At 36.8% G+C, this 19,622-nt stretch overlaps 1 protein-coding gene across 3 annotated transcripts in view; it reads right to left on the bottom strand.

The window, feature by feature from the left end:
- adcy7 (adenylate cyclase 7) overlaps positions 1-19,458 on the bottom strand; it is a 63,540-nt gene extending 44,082 nt beyond the window's left edge. The window contains exon 1 of one of the 3 annotated variants that reach the window (XM_081605394.1): positions 19,298-19,458. The gene's annotated coding sequence lies outside the window, so the exon portion shown is untranslated. The remainder of the gene's footprint in view (positions 1-19,297) is intronic. The other 2 variants (XM_081605392.1, XM_081605395.1) reach the window with 2 other exon arrangements.
- Between the last annotated feature and the right edge of the window lie 164 nt (positions 19,459-19,622).

Here is a 19,622-nt window from a genome sequence, read left to right as displayed (position 1 = left end):
CTTACTGATCGTGTTTCAGTCTTTTTCTTCAGTTTCATTTTATTTGCAGAACCTTTAGGAGCTGCTTTCATTGCTCGAAAACAGGATTTTTGATTAATGCTGCAGTTGAAGGAGAGGTGAATCCTTGTAACCACTAGAAAAGGCTTACATAATTCATATAATGCTTGTGGGTGAGAAGCCAAGAATTATTCATTCTTCCTTAAAACATGTGCGCTGAGGGGGAGTGGATTTTGCTGAATGAAACACAGACTATGACAGTAAAATAGTCTGTGTTGGTAAAGTAATAAACTGATTAGCAGTGCTTCATTGATGCATTTTATTTGTTTTAGTGGGTTTTTTCCTGTCTTTAACAACAACAAACAAAAACCAAACCCCACCCAGCCCTGAGGAGTAATCTTAATCTGATGATTTAGTTTCCCTGAGTCATGAGGAAAACTAAGTGCAATTTATTCCAAAACAAAAAAAAAACATGTCACTTCATGTAACGGTTTTGACTTTTTCCTGTTCTGTGGCACTAGATTAGAATATTATCAATAGATGATCACATCTTGATGCACTGAAAACCAGTGACCTTTGTGAAATGCTTGTGACTGCTCGCTAAAAGATTTGTTGGATAAAAAGCTCTGCAAAAGAAAAATAATCCATGTGCACAATGGGGGGAAGAAAAAAAATGCTGACTACATATTCTTAGCGCTGCATGGCACGCCACAGTCCAAGCCTTCAATTTAAAATCCTGCAGCAGCAGAGAGGTCGGACGGTCAGAGTGACGCAGGGCGAGCACACAGGGATCTCATTACCTCAAATGTCTTCCAAGAGCCATGGATGACTACACTGAATGGTAGCTGAGGATTCAACTAATGGCATTCTGGTTTTCCCCTGAGTGTCTTTAACAGCCCTTTTAAAATTTGTAAGCCCACACTTTGTTTCATGCACTTGGCGTACAATTTGTGTTCAGCTGAGCTTCTGAAACGCACCCAGTGATGGTCTTTATGTTGGTCATGCCAGATATTGGATCTCAAAGGAAGCTTTGTGTGACGCACGGCGAAAGTTGCACGTTTTGAAAAAGCCATCCCCCTGCGTTTTGCCGCTGTGGGCCAAGGAATGTGAATGAAAGCGTCGCCGTTGAGAAGCAACACGGGAATATTTTTACACACCAGTACCTTTTCCGGGATTTCTGTGGCTGAGTGGGAAGGAGAGGTTTTTGGCAAAGCTGTGTGAAAGGGTTACTCCTACCGAGCATCTGTCTGAAGGCTCACACAAAGGAAATGGCTCGAAAAGACTTGAGTTTCACTGCTACCCTTCCCATAAGTGAGTCACAGTCTGACAGTGCGGTACACATATTTAATTCAACTGATATACATCTGTGTTTAAAACAGAAAACCAAAACGTGAAATTTTTAAGACTATAGGCAATGCCAACAAATGTCTTGTGAAATTATTTGTTACCCTTAAATGTTTTCACATCTCATCACCGTACATCTAGAAATTTTGATAGTACATAATTATGAAGTGAAGGGAAAAGAATGCACAGTTCTGAATTTTAAAGGGTGTATCTATGTTTAGCCCCATTGACTCAATACTTTGTTCAACTTCCTTTTGACGTAATTACAGCTGCAAGTATTTTAAAAAGTATCTCCACTAGCTTTTCACATCTAGAGGCATTCCACAAACCTGTCCCAAATTTAGGTATGGACTTCATCTAGGCCATTGTGTATAAATTTGATTTAATCTAAACCATTATGTCTTTTGCCCCCTCTTTAACAGTCTGCTTTATCTACCTTCCGCTTAACTCTGATCATTTTCACTGCCCCTTATGAAGAAGAACAATCCCATTGCATCATGCTCCCACCACCATGTTGCATCATAGGGGTAGTGTTTTTTCTGATGCTTTTTATGGTGTTGCCTAAAGTTCAAAAAGTTTAATTTTGGTCTCACAACACCATAGTCCTTATTTTCACAAGTTTGACACATTACCAATATGGTGAAAACTGGGAGATTTAATGGCTTCTTCTCAATAATGTCTTTCTTCTCAGCACTCAGAGCTAAATTTGTGGAGCTCACAGAACAGCTGGATTTATACTTAGTGGCGTGACTTGATTAAAACCCTTACCCGAGTTAATTGTAGAGTATATAAGTAATTAATTAATCAATTTAAAAAAATTATTAAATGCATTAAACTGTGCACTTAAAATCTACTAAATGATATAACTGAAACTAACTCGTTAAGGTCTCTGCACTCATGATTAGATTTACTAATTATGTGGTTTCTGAAAGTTACTGGTTGCACTGGATTTTCTTGTGCATGCCACACTTCAGACATTTTCCTTTGTAGAAGTATTTGAAAACCATTAACAGCAAGTTAATTTATGACTTTTATGACACAAAGAATTGTGAAACAGTTTCTGTTCTACTAGTCACACAGGTTTTTGTATTGCCAATGCTAACATATAAATTTTGGATGATATTTGAGATTTATATCAACATCTAATATTTGTTTATTCTGGTGTGTCTTTTGCCATCTGTTTTTTATTCTGACACATTCTTTGTCTACAAAGTATTTGAAGGAGTAACAACACCACACTGTCACTGCAGATCCATTGGCTACACAACCATGCTACAATATTCATGCTGAAGAAACCAGTGAGATTATTCAAGCTTTGTGGCCAAGTGTGTTATGCTGCTGGAAGAAGCCACCAGAAGATGAGTATACTACTGTAACAAAGAGATGGTAGTAACCAAACGTCAACTACACAACTCATGTAGGTTAAAGTGTTGAAATTATGCTCAGCTGGGAACAAAAGCCCCAGAGTGCCAAGAAAACAACCATTACACCACAGAACGGTTGCTAAAAGTCAGGATGGATCCATACCTTCACGTTCTTCACACCTACTTCTGTCCCTACCATCTGAATGTTGCAGCTTAGATTCATTGGATCAGGCAATGTGTCCTCATTCAGTTCTGTTGTGTCTGTGAGAATTGCAGCCTCAGCTTCTAGTTCTCATGACAGATGTGGCGTCTAGAATTGCCGACTGCAACTGTAGCCTATTTGCTGCTTGACTTCCTGTAACACCATAGATTATAACCTTTATACCTTTGTTGTAGCGAGTGGATATTTAAGTTACTGCTACTTTCTATCATCTAAAAACCAGACTGCGTACTCTCTTCTGACCTCTGACATGAACAAGGTACTGTCATCCACAGAACTGTCACTCGCTGGATATTGTCTCAATTTCTCCATTAATGGAGAGATGTTGAAACATCCATCCAGCCCATCTGGTATCAACAATTTAAAATGACTTTGAAGCCTTTTTTTCCTCCCCAGACTTGAAGCTCATGCTTGATGCTTAAACTTCAGCCAGTTGTCTTCCCAGGTTATCTATAATGAACAAAATAACGAAAACTAAAATTGAGAAAATATTTTTGATAACTGAAATAATTAAAAATGTTAATAAATGGAGAAAAAATATAACTAACTACTTGGAATTTATAAAACTTTCTAAAAAATACTGAAATTAGAGATATGGCTTTTATTTTTGTGATTATGAATCTATTTGTTAACATTTTGAACTGATGTGAAATTGATTTTCCCCCCCCACACACACAGTTGTCGGTAAATTACAGCAGTCCATAATCTTTCTGCCGAAACTTAACGCCAGTCTCCAAAACGGCAACAGCAAAAGTTGAGATAAATCGCTTGTTCAACAAGAATTTAATATCTATATATATTTTAAGTGGTATTGTGATAACACACATATCATCACATTTTGACTTTTTTTTAATTCTGCACCTAAAGATTAAAGATAAACAATATTTCACTAATAACTAAGAACAACTAGAAAACCCATTCTAAAAAGTAATTAAATCTAACTGAATTAGACACAAAGTTCACAACAAAATAAAACTACATTGCAAAACCCAAACAGAACCATGGTGTTTTCATTCGCGACTAGATGTTTAAATGCACCGAGTTGATGCCAGGTGATTGGCTGATCTGCTTTTAGTGTCAACAAGCAACGGAATAGATGCACCTAAACCAGCTGCCATGAGAGAATCATCACTATCTGTTACAAAGAGAAACCAACACAGGAACTTCTTATCAGTACTTGTATTGCATCTGAAACTTGTTTCTAGTAAGAGCATCTTTTCCATCGTCAACCAAAGTTCAGTTAACTTACTGGCAGTCTGTTTTCTGGCATCCCATAATATTAATCCTGTTCGATTTAACGCCCATGCATCTCTACATGCCAAACATGTTTACAGAGTTGTGGAAATGTAACAAGACAACCTCGCAGTATGTTCACGTTCGTGCAATTTCTTACAACATGAAACAAAAACAGACAGGTGCTTTGTCAGGTCGCTTGCCGTTACGGTGAGGTATGTTTGCCACAAAGAGCAAAAAAAGGCCAGTTGTTGGGGTCTACTCTTGATTAAAATCATGTAAGATAAGAACTTTAACAAAATTGTGTTGTGTGTTGAAGTACCAATTTTCCCAAAGATGAGCTCGTTTATTTAACGTTCAGCTCTTGCTTTTTTTCCCCTTCTATCATAATTTGCAAGTATAAACATTCTTTTACAGATCTGAGATGTCAAAACAGCAGCCTGGTTTTCAGGGTACTCAAGCAAAGGCAGAATATACCCTGCAACACACACTTGACCGCACAGCATTTCACTTCCTTGGTAACTGTGACTCATTTCCCTAACAACTCTGCAAGGACAGCTTCACAAAAAAAGGAACCTGTAGCCAGTGCACAATTAGTCACAGATGGATGCTGCAAGAAAACAAAATACCTCTGATTTTAAGCTGACAGGAGAAACAGTGAATGAAGCACAGCAGGTAAGGTAAGGTAAGGTAAGGCAATTTTATTTATATAGCACATTTTCAGCAACAAGGCAATTCAAAGTAAATGAGAGCAACATGTATGTTTTTATATCATACAATATAGTTCTATTCTACAGATTATATTTGAGTACAATATGTAAAAAGAACATCACGAGACAAATGGAATTGTAAATGCATTACTCAAATTGACTTTTTTTTTTTTTTTTGCAGCACTCAAAAGACAAACAGGGTACACGAGCTAGCCTCATGACTGGAGTAGCAGTCTTTTCAGGCTCTGAGACACCTGAGCCCACAGCTTTGAGATTCCCCACTGAACATCAGAATCCCAGCTGCCGACAGCAGAGATCTGCAAAACACTTTTATAAATGATCTGCGTGAGCGAGGTTTGAATGGCAGACACCTGATCCTTCCTGGAAGATTAGATTAACTTTCATTGTGGGGAATTTTTAATTTAAGGGGAAGATATTAACTGGGTTTTATTTCCTTATTATTTGGTGTGGATTTATTACATATGTAGTAGAATTACTGACAATTTTAAGTAATATTGCATAATGAAAATAAGTAATATTTGCACCAAAAAAGTGAGAGAAACCTTCCAGATATTTATTTTTATGGTATATATTTTTATTATTGCAAGTGGAACCAGAGCAGGTGTCCAGTGTTGCAACCTCAGGCACCTGGCAAAGCTCCCTCCCATTCGTCTTGACAGCTGCTGTCAAATGCTGAGCAGCATGGGAGGAGTTTATTGTACTTAAACATCTATCAGGCTTTTTTAATAAGACCATTTTATTTTGGTTGTTTAGCAAAAAAAATTATTTCTACATGATTGCCTCTTTATTTTAAAAAGTAAAACTCAGAAAGACAAAATGATCAAATGAAATTTATGGAAGAACAGGAAACTCAGGAACTGTATCGTTTGTCGTTTTTTATCACTTCCTTAATTAAATGAACTTCAGCCTTTTCATTTGTGTTTTGTTTAAGGTGAGGCCTCTAAAATAAGTTGAGTTAAAGACGAGATCACCTAAAATGTCTGAAGACTACTTCACTTGGGAATACAAGTCTTTTTGCCCATCCTTCTTTGAAGAGTAGCTCAAGCTCAGTTGGATTGAGTGGGACAGCGTCTTCCCATCAAGTTTTACCAGCTTTACTGTCTCTGCTGGAGAACAGAATCTCCAAAGCATAATCCTGCCACCACCATGTATCACTGTGGGGAAAGTGTATTCAACTCATAGTGCCGTCTTCACCCGTTAACTATAAACTTCAAATTTCATCTCATCTGACCAGAGTTCCTTTCTACACGTTTTCTGGGTCACTTACCGAACAGCGCTCTGTAAGTTGCTGTTTCACAACCCAACTCTGCTTCAAACCTTCCAATAATCTTATCTTTGACCTCTCTGCTGTGACCCCTGATATTCATAAATCTGGTTGTTTATGTTCCCCAACAAGCTTTCACAAATCACATAGTTTTGAAGGCATTCGGTTGCATTGGATTTTCTTTATAGGCGTATCAGAGAAAAGGGTTTGAATAAAAACACACACTGTATTTTTCAGATATTTATTGCTACTTTGTGCTGATGTATCAAATAAAATCCTAGATAAAGTGCATTGAAGTTTCAACAGGACAAAATGTGAAAATGAGGTACGAATGCTTTTCTAAGCACTGTAGAGTTTATCAGCTTGGCTTTGAAACTGACGACATGTTTAGAAGATTATCTGGGCCTCGATACTCCATCAACCAATGATACACCATAAGCTGCTTCTTTCAGATTCAAGAACAGAGCTGGTCTTCAGCAGTCAGTCTAGTCCTGTGGCTTTTGGAAATTATACAGAACAAGCAGCACGTATTGAAGAAAGTGTTTTAAAACATCATTTTCACAGCGAATAGATGGAAAGAAGAACCACATCAATGCAAGTAGTTCAGACGAATCTTCAAGTTGGAGGAAAATGGCAGACAATAACTTCCCAACCAATAAAAGCAAATATTTCAGACACAACAATATGAAGCAGTTGTTGGTATAATCCCTCTCTAAACTGGCAAATACCAAATAAAAACACACCCTCTAGATGTCTTAATCAAAATACCCGAGAGGCAGAACTAACCAGTGAAAGGGAAAGCAGAAAAAGATTTAAATGGCCTCCATGATAAACCTCAGAAAGTTAAATGAATCAGTTATTGAGATAACCGTCAACTAATTTAGTAATCAATTAATTGCTAACTGGAGTATGCAGACTCAAAAAAAGCAAACAACAACATATTCAGGACACAAAACTGCATAGCTTTAGAGACCACTTAAAATGATCAGTTTCTCTGATTTTACTTTTTATAGGCATATGTTTTAGTAAAATGAACATTGTTCTTTTATTTCATGGACTACTGACAACATGCCTCTGAAATTCAAAGTAGAAATTTAGTTTTTGTTTGCAGAAAATGAGAAATGGTCAAAATCATGAAAAAGATGCAATGCTTCCGGACCTTAAATAATGCAAAGAAAACAAGTTCATATTCATCAGGAAACAGCAATACTAATGTTTTAACTCAGGAAGAGCTTAGAAATCAATATCTGACGGATTAACCATGAAGTTTTCAATGGAGTCTAATGCAATGGTCTCTTCATTTTTTTCCAGAGCTGCATATATACCATATTTTACATTTAAGATCTTTTTGTAAATATTTCCAGCTTCTCAAGTGGCATTGGTTTAGCATCACCTGGTTCAAATTCTATTCTTAAAAAATCTCCTTGTGAAAAGTACAATATGTGTAGAAATGCTGAAATAAATAGATATGTTCAATTTATATTAATTAAAAAACAAATATTTATAACGATTATTGCAGTTATTAAAAATGTTTTAAGACAAAGAAAAGGAAAACAGTGAAAAAGGAGGAATCTTAGTTTTCTCAAAAATATTTTTTTAAATCCCTACAATGTACTATAACAAGCATTTTTATTTCCAAAAGCTTTCTTGGAGGAGTAGGTGAGTGTGTGGTTGTGTAAAGGACAGCAGAAGGAGAGGCTTGCCCAGGGCTCTAAGTTGGTCAGTAGTTGTATTTTTAGTGGTTCCCTATTGTAATCCAGATTCAAACCGACTCCATGCCCAAATCCATGCCTTTTCTACCAGATCCACCACCAATGTGAGAGCCAATGGTAGCTAATAACTCATTAACCAGCTTAGCACAATGAGCAGCTTGTTGAGCCACTGAAGTGTCTACAAGGCTGACTCTGGCATGCAAATCCTGAATGTTTGCACACTGAGTGCACATCAACAACAAAACTGCATCCACAGACTTCAGCTCAACTGAACGAGTTTAAAACACCTACCTTTACATCTGCATAGCCTGGGATTAAATAATTACAAATGCACCTATATAAAGTGGGATGTGTGTTACATCTTTAAACATGAACTCCAAATTCCCTGAAATGCTACAGAGATTATTTGTGCTTTAAAGCCATCGACCAGATGTACAGCAAATTCCTCTTTTGCCAGTACAGCGTCCTTAGTTACTAATGTCTTTCACAGGTAAGTTTTTCATTTCTGCAGTGATTTCTGCAAACTCTTCGATTCAATGGCACTTCTCCAGATGGGGTGCTCTCACAAGCGTTACATAATGTCCTTGAATGATAGCAAGCACAATACTCTGGATATGAAATGGGGAGAAAGAGAGAGCAAGACACCCACACAGTTGCACCATCCGCTCTCAAATATTCACAGGAAGAAAGCATCGGCTCACACTGGCTGCAGGGTGTTTCGGCATGGCTTCTGATCAAGAAGTTTGACACAAAAGGTCACTTCACACAAACCTGTTTGACTCGAAGCTTTCCATCAGCAACATGCTATGTAATGCCTTTAAAGGGATATTAAGCACTTTATGTTTGAATATCCTTTCAATAAATCATTTTGCATCCTTCAAGTGTTAATCATTTGTTCTACTTCAAACTGTAATTGTATCAACCTTTGTTTTAATCACGCAATGCTAAAGGTAGATCATTTCGAGGGGCTGTGGGTGGGGAAGTTGCCCAGGAAATGGAACATTTTCTCCAACAGGGTGAAGAGGTATTCCTCTAATCCTCTAAAGGCACTCCAAAGCAACCCATGTTGTGCTGCCGCTCTTCAAATGGCTAAAGTTAGACTGCATCCTTTTCCAGTCTTAAAAAAAAGAGCATCCAAGACAGAATAATGATCAAGATGACAGTAAATTATTGTCAGTCTACAGAGTAATACAACAAATGAAAACTGAAAAACTATGGCTTGTACAAAACAAAGAACAAATATAGATTGGTTTACAGCTGCAGCAACTTTTTCTGAGTTTCCATCAGCTTTCCTCTTTTTCCTAAGTTGGAAAGATAATTTCTGCCCAGCACAAGCTGCAAACATTTCTCCAAAACACTGCAATTAAAAGTTTAATAACGGCATCCAAGTACACAACACATTATGTGTAAAGTATGTGGAGGGTTGCTGCACACAAAAACAAACCAGAATATTAATCAGTGGAAACCTCACTTCATTCTGCTTGTTTTCCCACTATTCCACTGAAGCAAACACATCCTTTATGAGTCAAGTTTAAAATCAATAAATAGTTTAGTAGAAACTGATGACAAATCTTTGTCTTATTTTGTCTAAGTATCCATTGAACGTTTGAGTAAAATACTTGACTGTTGTCTCATCATTGCCACAAAGTGTAAATGTATTTTAATTAAGTGGGAGGAAAATACTAAGAGGTTTCACAGTTTGTTACATTATAAACTAGATTAGGTAAGAAGGCATTGTTTTCTTACATAATCTTACATAGATTAGGTAAAAATATAATTTTTAAACGAGAAAAGAAAATTAGTTGGTCAGAGTAAAAGGGGGCTACATACAAATGTTTCACCTGTCAGATTTTTACTTGTAAAAACATGTTTTTAAATCATGCTTCCTTTTCTTTCACTTGACAATCATGCATTGCTTTCTCCTGATCACAAAAAAATCAAATTTAAACAAATCAAGTTTATAGTAATGTGACAAAATTTTAAAGTTTAATGGGTATGAATACTTTTACTATTAATAAAGCATTCAGTCACTTTTTGTGTTTGCAACGTGACCGAACAATCACTAATAGGGTTCTATTTATGCCTGCATACTCACGCTCACATAAGAGGCATCCTTGAGCACAAGATCTACACAGAATATTCTGGCCATGCACCAGTTGTTGGTCGTTAATTATAGTGTCTTACCATGGCTCCTCCTGGAACCTCAGCCAAAATTATAAAGCTATCATTAAAAGTGCACAAGGTGTTAACGTAGAAACACGTAGTCCCAGTAGAAAATGTTCATGCTTGTTTGAGCAAAAAAAAATAAAAAAAATTGAAAGGCTCTTATCTAGAAAAAAATAACAATGTCAAAAAAGAAAGATGTGTCCTAAAGTAAGGTGAAACACAATACTATTACAAATATCTTCTGAAAAGCCAGTGAAAGTTCTTGAAACAAAAATAAAAAAGGGTAAATGCATAAATCTTATAGTTTTTCGTACAAAAACAGACTTTTTCATTTATAAGCTGTAAAAATTACTTAAATGCATCTTATCTTAATCACAATTCAAGACAAATACAATTTTTTAAATAATGAAATGTGTTGACTGTTTCAGTGTTTATTTACGTAATTAATGAAACGTGAACTTACTTACATGAGTCAGGGGGCGGAGCTACTATAACTTTAGTCATTATGACTTATCTGTCGAGTATAACCAATCACATGCTTGGGTGTTTTAATGAAACGCTTATTCACAGTGCACTGCAGCACAGGATCCATAATATGATTCAATAAATATTTAAATATATAGAAACATTTTGACATATACAATTCTCTCATGACTTTTGCACGCAAGGTATTAAAATAACTATAACCCCTATTATTTATTTATCTAGCTGTTTGTTAAAATGTTTTTACTATTTTATATTTTTTCAGAATTATTTTGTCTTTAGGCCTTTTGCCACATAATAGTTAACAGGCTTTAAGCCCAGAGGAGCATTAAAATGTTTGCTCACAGATTTCAGTGGATAGTTTAACCGGAGGAGCCAAGTCTGATGACGCCAAACACAAACACCTTTGAACCTTGAGAGAGCTTAGACAGTCAGTCGCAGTGGCACCCTCCTCATTTCTGTTATTGTTCTACAGCAGGACGTCGTTCTACAATTTCACTTCACAATGCAGAGCGAAGGAGGTCCTGGGAGCGAAAGATGAAGAGAGGCATCACCCAAAGAAAAGGTCATGTGCTCTCAACGTTCGATGGCCTCAGATCTGAGGTGCGGTTGGGTTCCTTTTAAATACATCAAACAAACTCAGCGGAGGGAAAGCAATCCAGGGAGCTTTGTGTAACGACGACTTTCTCTGACCAATAATTCAATCACTGCTGGTTTTGGAGCTGTGTTTATATCCATAACTCAGTATCAGAACTGATTTTGAGAAGAATGATTGTAGCTATAAGGAGACAGTTTGTTATTTTAGGCAATATTTAGCCTTGCAAAAATCCTTTGATTGAATTCAAAATTTTTAGTAACTAAAATTGCTTTAATAAGACTCTTAATGACAAGCATCTGCAGCATGTATCCCAAAGGTTGTGCTAAAGAGTACATATCTTCCTAGAGGCAGTGGACTCAAAGCTAATGAGGTCAATTAGTCCCTGGTGCATTGAGAGATTAGCACCTAATTCACTAAGAGGAGCCCTTCTCATTTCATCCCTGCAGGGGAGAAGAAAGGATGAATATAAATAATGATTAACAAAACGAGGAGATTGGAAAAGAGGAATCGTCAGTCCTATGAGGGGCTAAAAGCATGCAGGAAGCATAATGATGCCAAACGATTATATAAAATGTATACGAGGACTTTTTATGAATATTTCTTTGGCTTGAACTTTTCAAGGTTTCCGGTGTATTGATAGACTAACACAAAGTAGCACATACGTCATAGGAAGATAAAAATATAATGCATGATTTCCCCATAAACAACTGAAAACAGTCCACAAATATGCGCAGTTATCCACCCTAATTTTCTCTAATCCTCTTCATTAAAATCCAGTGTGATCACCCGCATGTAATTTAATTTCAATAGAAATTCAGCAGTTCTGTGAATGCCTCAAAGGTTTGTTAAAATCAGTCAACAGTCATCATCATGAAGACCAAGAAACATCTGAAAGTTCAGGCATGAAGTTGTGGAGAAGCTTTGAGCTCTGCTCAATCCACCATGTGAAAATTAAAAGGCTATGTTCTCATAGCAGGCCAATGTGACCCAAATTCGCTTTTTTGCCTATATGTGACCTATATCTGGCTTTTTCACAGTACCCTAAATGACCCAATTCTGATATTTTCACCCCCGCGCACACACACACACACACACACACACAAAAGAAAGAGATCAGACCTGTGCCACTTCCATATGTGGTACTAATTTGGATACAATAATTGTTTTCAAAGCAGCCGCAGTCTCAATGGGAATGTTGCATTATCTCCAGCTTTTATGTCATTGATATGAGACATGCATCATAATTCTGCACCAGAAAAAGCCAGATGTGGTAAATTAAGATGTAAACAATGGCTGAAAACTATGATTATGATCTTATGAAAGAAGTCTGTCACCAAAGTGCAACACATCACAATCAGACCACTCCTGGTTGTGTCTATGCATCCAAATGTTGTTGTTCTTCTGCGTATGTGGGTCGCTTTGGGAACGCAAGTACTGATTAAGCAAACACCAAGAGGCGCACAGTAACTACAGAGGAATTGTAAGCTCAGGTAAGAGAAACTTCCAACAGAACTAGAGTCACGCTTCTCACAAATCTAATCTTTATGGAAGAGAAGATATAGGAAAGCTATTGTTGCCAAGTAATACACACGGTTTTCCTGATGACGTAACTTTAAATATCATTGATATTTTGATCAATTACTAAGTACTTGCATTTTTACCAAGTACCATTTTACTCTTACTTGAGTAAAAATCTGTTCAAGTAGAGCAACTCTTACTTGAGTACAATTTTTGGATACTCTACTCACCTCTGCATTATGATGAAGTGACATTGGAGTGGTTTAGTTTAAAGCACATTCATGTGTTAGCAAGAACCAGACAAAATCCACATCTAAAAAAAACAGGCAGCAATTTGTGGTAGTACTAGAAAATCCATGTTAACAGATGCCATCTATTCAGTCTGACTGAACTTGAACTAATATCCAAAAAGAATGGACAAGACATTCAGTCTCTAGTGCAAAGACATACCAGAAAAGACTTGCAGCTGCGCAGGCAGCAAAAGGTAGTTTCACTAAGTACTAACTCAGAGGACTTGGATATAAATACACAGCTCTTTACTCATTTTGAAAACCATGTTACTCTATTACATCAATTGCAACATATTGAAGTTTGAAACTTCATTGTGACAAAGTATTAAAAAAAACATTTAAAAGGTATAAAGGCTTTTGCAAGGCACATTTTTTGTTTCTTTGATGCTCATTAAGACCGTGTGGAAATGGATTTCTCCAGAGCAGAAAATTTAAAAAAGGAGAGAAGAAATTATACCAAAAGTATTGCAAGGAGAAAAAGAGCATGTGCGCCTCAGATTGACGGATAGCTTTCAGGCCTAGTTCTAAAGAACCTGCAAAAAGTTGCATTTGCATTTCCGGTGGAGGTTCCCCATATTTCCTGTTGAGGTCACAGTCATCAAGCTCAAGTCAAGCTTGTGTTCATCATGTTCTTAATGCATGAGGAGTTGCACGTTTACGTTTTTCAGAGTTTAGATACAACACATTTTCTTGTTGAAATTAGTTCTAGAGATTGAAAAAGAATGGCAGCAAAATGAGGAAGTAGTGTGAGCATTTGTGGCTTAAGACTCAAAAATAAGTGCTCATGTTTACAGTCGGTGCCAACCTTCACTGTTGAGTGTGGCCTTTCTCCTACTTGGTCATCTAATGCGGTCTAATGGAGATGGAGAAAAACAAAACAACCTGACCACTGGTTATTAAGAGACTTGTCACAAAACAACGCTGAGGCAGTAGGCAGTGGCGTCACTCTGAACAGTACCGATCTGTTTCTGGGCTTTCTTTTCCTTTGTGTTAATTTGTACACTGCTCAGTCCTGAACAGATGGTCCCTGTCTAAATTCAGCAAACTGTAAAATTAATCAAATAGCATGCATAATCACAACAGGGTTTCCTTTGTGTCAAACTGAGAATCGTTACTGCACCGTAATCATACGGCTATGGTGAATTTCACATATGTATGATAACTTAGATTACAGCTTTTCCACTACAGGACCCTTTGGCATTGCAAGACTTTACAGTGTGTGAATGTGTGTGTGAATGGGTGAATGAGTGAATGTAGCGTGAAACCCTTTGGGGCCCCCTGGACTAGCTAAAGCGCTAGAATCAAAGCATCACACCAGGTTTGTTTATGACGAGGCAGTAACATTACAGCAAAATATAAAGCTAAAAAAAGGTCAATTTTACATAATAGCCCCTTTAAAATGATTTGCAGTAGCTTAAGTAAAAAAAAGAAAAATCTAGAAAATTAGGCCCCTTTTAACTGCATTTATCAAGAAGGGAAATTATTCCTTAAAAAGAAATCCCTCTTTTTACCTTCCTCTAAAACACTTCACAAGTTGGCAGCAAACCTAGACAGGGTACTATCTTTAACCATTCCTCTAAAAAAAAAAAAACTTTCCAGAGTATTTGGAAGTGAAACCAGCCCATAGCATCATGGGTCCTCCACTGTTCTTAACAGTGAACATGTTGTGCTTTTTCACCAAACATAAATGGAGCCATTACAAGCTGAAACCTCATCTGATCTGATCAAAGCACCCAGTTCAACAATATGTGACGGTGGGACAGATACATTGTAAACCCTGACCTGTAAAGATCCCAGATCTGCATTACTTGAATGGCATGTTCTCTTGTTTTTTCCTCTTTGAAGTCTGGCCGAGAGAAATGGGCCTCTGTGTCACGTCCTATTTATACCCCAGAAAGAGGAGGTCACAGACCACCAAGCATACAAATGTATGGGCCATTATGAGGCTCCTGTGGTATGACAGCTTTGAGTAAAAGTACCACCGTTTTATTTTACTTAAACAGAAAAGCAACTAATCCTCCTACTGCTACTAAAACAGTAGTAGCAGTAGGAGTATGTATTAACTGATTTCAAAATATAGTTATAAGCAAACACCTAAGCACTTGAAGAAAACATTAATTGTCAAGTTGATATACTTAGTAATGCTTAGGTTTTTTTTTATTAGACTATTTGCTCAGGTAACTAGGCTGCAGTCTGCTGCTTTACAGATACAGAGATGACAATTTTCCAACTGTAGTTAACTGCTTTAATAAGAACATGTGTGTCCATATGTTTGGTGACCAAAAATATTTCCAAGTTTTTTATCTTGTAAAGTGAGGGAAAAGAATAGGAGCCTACTTTTCAAGCAGCTGAAACAAGAGGGGAGAGGCAGCACTAAATTAATCAATCCATCAAACAACTAGAGAAAACTCTGGTTAACCTGGAAAATTCCTGGCTTTCTCATTTGAATGACTCTAAACTCTATGAAAAGGAAGATGGAAAATGTTAGAAACAAAGAAGACGGGGTCGGGTGTGGGTTAAACGTTTCATAACAGTAATTCGCCAATGGCTGGCCAGAAGTTGCCTGATAATCTGATTTTTAAAAAGTACATTATTAATAGTAGGAAAAGACTTGAGTTGCATTTTCAAAACAGTTGTAACAATTGTGGCAAAGTTGATTTGATCAAAATAAACTGTTTAAAGATTGCAATGCAGAAACACATCAAGTATTTTTGGTCTAGTTTCTAGTGCAAATATCTTGGTACACTTGAAGTAAGACAAAACTATATCTTGCTATATCTTTTTAGCAAGATATAGAGGCTTGTTTTAAGTAAATAATTCCTTAACATCGATGAAAAAGTTCCATTGGTAGATAAATTAACTTAGAACATGGAAGAAAATTCTTGTTAGAAGTTACATAATCTCCCAATGGAAAAATAACTTTTTCATCAAAATTAAGGAATCATTTACTTAAAATAACTGTCTATATCTTGCTTAAAAAGTTACTTGTAAGTTAGTTTTGTCTTACTTCAAGAGTACTAAGATACTAGCACCAAAAGCTAGACCAGAAATACCTGGTTTATGTTTTTGCAGTGTGGAGATTTGGGGAAAAAATTAGATTAATATTGTGTAATATTAATTTATTATAAGGCTTTAGCACATATCTGTGCACAGCATATCTGTATGGTGTGTGCTGTAATATTTTTATATTGGTCTCCAATTTAATGACACTAATCAACAGAATAACTTTTAAAGTTACTCGGGTTTAACTAAGCGCCACAAGAAAAATGTTTATCTCTGTATGTTCAGTACATTTTTCATTTTTAGGTGCAAACAGTATATAGTTGCTTTTAACTGGATTTGAGGTACTTTTTACGCACAGAGTGCCATATAATCCCGTCTAGTTCTCAGTCAGTGTTTAAAAAGCATAATAATCTCAAAACAAGCTCATGAAAATACCCAACATTGTTTCCTCAGATTCACAAAAAGACCCTAAAGTGAAGCGTTAGCCTTGACAAAACGTGAAAAGACTTCTTCAAATTACATGGAGAAGTTGAGCCAAGACTTCCTGTCACTTTATCGATCCCAAAGCTTTTATGAACTCTCTTTCACACCTTTTTATGACTCAGTGCCAGCCTTCGCAAAGTTCAAACAACATACTTTAAGAATGTCTTCTTTATAAAAAAAAAAAGCTTTCAAAGGAGATGTTGCAACAAGAAATGGTAAACTTATTTCATCCGTCTCACAAATCCTATCTTACAGAAGTCAAGAAGATGCTAAAACAATGTTCATTTAACAAATAAAATCTATATAGGAAGAATCACTTCTCTTCCACAAGCAATAAAATGAATAGAAGAATCATAAGTAAAGACTACAAACTAACCTGAATATATACCTTATCTTTACAGGTTCTGCATTTAATGGTTACATAAAGTCTGTTGCTAGATTGTGACACAAGCAAAATAATACTTCCTGTTTGTTGCCTTTTGTCTGTTAGGTTAATTCCAAACTGACACAGCAGTGCTATCCATTTAGGAAACAGGCTCTTAAGTTCAAATAAGCATTTAATGAATTTACCTTCAAGCTGGCAATAAAACTGCAGCCTAGCACCTACTGTGACATAATGGCAGGAATAATAGACAGCAAATCAACCAGCTGTTTTAGCCAGGAGACAAACACTTCCAGAGAAAGTGCTTTATTGTAAAAATAAGATTAGAATCAAATCTTTCACACTATGAATTGTTTCTTACTTTAATGTTTAGCAGGAAGGATTTCTACCTATGCAGTTACCTGGTTTCCTTAGATGTCAAGTTTTTTTACTGACTGATATTAAAAACCAAAATGTATTGTTCTATAACCAGGTTCAAACTAAAACATATGTAAACAAAGTTGAATCTTTCGAAAGGATTGGATTAAAACGACCATTTCTGTTCATAAATTTCACCTGGTTGTTTGGGAAAGTGGTTTGAGATGTCATTTGTTGTGAATCGCTGATATATAAATAAACTAAGTTGATAGTGTCCCTTAGCTTGCCTGCATTATTAATCCTCCTCTTGACAATTGATTCCATTTGAAAGGAGTTGGCAACTCCAGTTCTTGAGTGCCACCGTCCTGCAACTTTGGATGAACCCCTGCTCCAACACACCTGAATCAAAAAGCTGATATACATTCTTGCCATGTCAGCAAGTTTGGTAAATGCCTTTTCATTAACCATTGATTTGAATCAGGTGTGTTGAAGCAAGGATGCATCCAAAAAGTTGCAGCTGCAGAATCCTGCTCAATGAGGTAAGCTAACTCCAGTCGTCAAGGGCCGGTGTCCTGCAACTTCTAGAATCTAGATGTTTCTTTGTTTCAACACACCTGGCTCCAATATTAGCTCATTAGCAGAGCAATGTGAGTTTGTGTGCATGCTAGTGAGGCTGTTTTGCCATTTAATTCAAGTGTGTAGGACAAGGGACACATCTAAAAGTTGCAGCGCTCTGGCCATCAACAACTGCAGTTGGAGACATGGCTGATGGCCTATCTAGCACATGCAGTGTTCATAAAATCAGGTATTAATGCCGCCTTTTTTTTTTAACCACACTTTTTTCCTTTCACTCAACATGCTTGAATGCAACCCTCTGATAAGACAGTTTCTTCTAAAATTATACTTTGTGGTGTTTATGATTATGGTTTACACCGAAAGCAAATTTCTCGGATAATTTGAATATTGCATAAAGACTGTTAGACATAACTTTTTAAAATAGAAGTGTTGTGTTATGCTCATAATGACTTATACAATTAAGGGGAAGACTGTATAGCAACAAATGCCACTATACAATCTTTTTATACATCAGAATATTAAAGGAAAGTTCAGTGGAAGGAAAGTGTTTCCCAGAGTCACGGGTTAATTTATTCAATTAATGCAGTAATTCATGCAGGTAAAAAAAAATTTAATCCTCCAAATATATAGGATAAAATTTGTAGGCTATAGTAAATTAAAACGCCTTGAAATCAATAACTCTTTGTGAAATACATATATATGAATTTAGTTGTTTGAATTAAATTCCTATTACAAAATTAACATCGATGAAATTTTAACTGATTGAAACGCACGGAGGTGACATTTTAAACTTTATCAGGAATTTTATCAGAGATGCAAAGGAAAATAAAGGAATCATTGCAAACCAGCCTCTTACACGTCAGTAGCAGTTCTGCATATTTGCAACGGGGAAAAGAACCTCGTTCTTTTCCTCGTTGCAAAAGAAATATTTCTTACGCTGAAATATTTCTTAAGTTTAGCTCTAGAAGGTACTTGAGGACCCTATCGCAAAAGAAAACAGAAGATAACGACACGAAGACGTCAAGATTTCACTGCTTTGTTTATACCAAGTCCATCCCAGAAGAAAGATGCTCGTTTGGTACGGAAACACCTCACAATTGGTGAGAGAAGGTGCATACTTTCACGTCTGCTTTGCTCAACAGTCATGAGAATATCGTTTTAACCGGAGAAGAGATAAAAGCTAGATAAAATGGGGGAAACGCAGATAAAAGGTTTCTGATGCTGTATTCAGATACCGCGCGTCATCAAACACACGTTTCCACATTTTCACCCCACAACTCGTGTTCAAGTTCATTGAAAGCGACAATCTCGTTGGCACGCGTGTTTTCAAACACCGGTTGAACTTCTGGCTTAGTCAAACAGCAAGTTGGAAAAGCACGTTGTGAAACCCAAAGAAAAGCAAAAACATTTTCATTTCTAAAACGGTCAAATATATCCAAACTGCAACGTTCTGTCAGCAGTGAGGAACTAAGAATCAAACTCTCCCTCGGCGGTGGGACTAAAGCGTTCATCATATGAGGTCTCACTTGGAGAAATAATAGTTCTTAATTTATGTACTTCGAGTTTAGGGTCTTACCTGCGCGGCTCAACAGCGTCCGAGGGGATAAATCTACATTACTGTCCACTGGAGGTACAGACTGAGCGCGTAATGTTATGGTTCCCGTGCTCCTCCTCATCAGGCACTGCGCGCGCTCGCTCATCACCGCAACATTGCTCCTCCTCCACTCCATCACTGTCACCGACACCCACGCGCATGCCCGAGTGCGCCATTTACCACCGCCAGTGGCGGTCCTTAAAAGAATGCGGCCTCTTTCTTTAGCAATTATTAGACTATAGTGGAAATAAAAACTTAACAGGTTTCACTGATTAAAACTGTGCTTTAATAAAAAATTTGTATATAT

This window comes from Poecilia reticulata, chromosome 3 (genome assembly GCF_904066995.2).
Source record: "Poecilia reticulata chromosome 3, P_reticulata-male-v2, whole genome shotgun sequence".
NCBI lineage: Eukaryota > Metazoa > Chordata > Actinopteri > Cyprinodontiformes > Poeciliidae > Poecilia > Poecilia reticulata.
This window is presented reverse-complemented; position numbering and strand designations above follow the sequence as displayed.